Source organism: Arachis duranensis, chromosome 8, assembly GCF_000817695.3.
Source record: "Arachis duranensis cultivar V14167 chromosome 8, aradu.V14167.gnm2.J7QH, whole genome shotgun sequence".
Taxonomy (NCBI): domain Eukaryota; kingdom Viridiplantae; phylum Streptophyta; class Magnoliopsida; order Fabales; family Fabaceae; genus Arachis; species Arachis duranensis.
This window is the reverse complement of record NC_029779.3, coordinates 22635599-22636090: the sequence shown is the minus strand read 5'-3', so window position 1 is coordinate 22636090 and position 492 is coordinate 22635599. Positions and strand designations below refer to the sequence as shown.

General features: G+C 40.4%; 1 non-coding gene across 1 annotated transcript; it reads left to right on the top strand.

Annotated features, from left to right (window-relative positions):
- The first annotated feature begins 239 nt into the window (after positions 1 to 239).
- Positions 240 to 347, top strand: LOC127741341 (small nucleolar RNA R71). The gene has a single exon (XR_008002293.1). It is a non-coding gene; the product is annotated as a small nucleolar RNA R71 (small nucleolar RNA).
- The last annotated feature ends 145 nt before the right edge of the window (positions 348 to 492 follow it).

Here is a 492-nt window from a genome sequence, read left to right as displayed (position 1 = left end):
GCCAAAATGGCATTCAGAGTATCAATCTCAAGAACTCCTTTCTTCTGACTTGTCCCATTGTTCACAAGATTCCTTTCAGAAGTATACATGAATTGGTTATTTGCAACCATTTCAATTAGCTCTTGAGCTTCTGTAGGCGTCTTCTTCAGATGAAGAGATCCTCCAGCAGAGCTATCCAAAGACATCTTGGATAGTTCAGAGAGACCATCATAAAAAATACCTATGATGCTCCATTCAGAAAGCATGTCAGAAGGACACTTTCTGATCAATTGTTTGTATCTTTCCCAAGCTTCATAGAGGGATTCTCCATCCTTCTGTCTGAAAGTTTGGACTTCCACTCTAAGCTTACTCAATTTTTGAGGTGGAAAGAACTTTGCCAAGAAGGCATTGACAAACTTTTCCCATGAGTCCAGGCTTTCTTTAGGTTGTGAGTCCAACCATGTCCTAGCTCTGTCTCTTACAGCAAAAGGGAATAGCATAAGTCTGTAGACT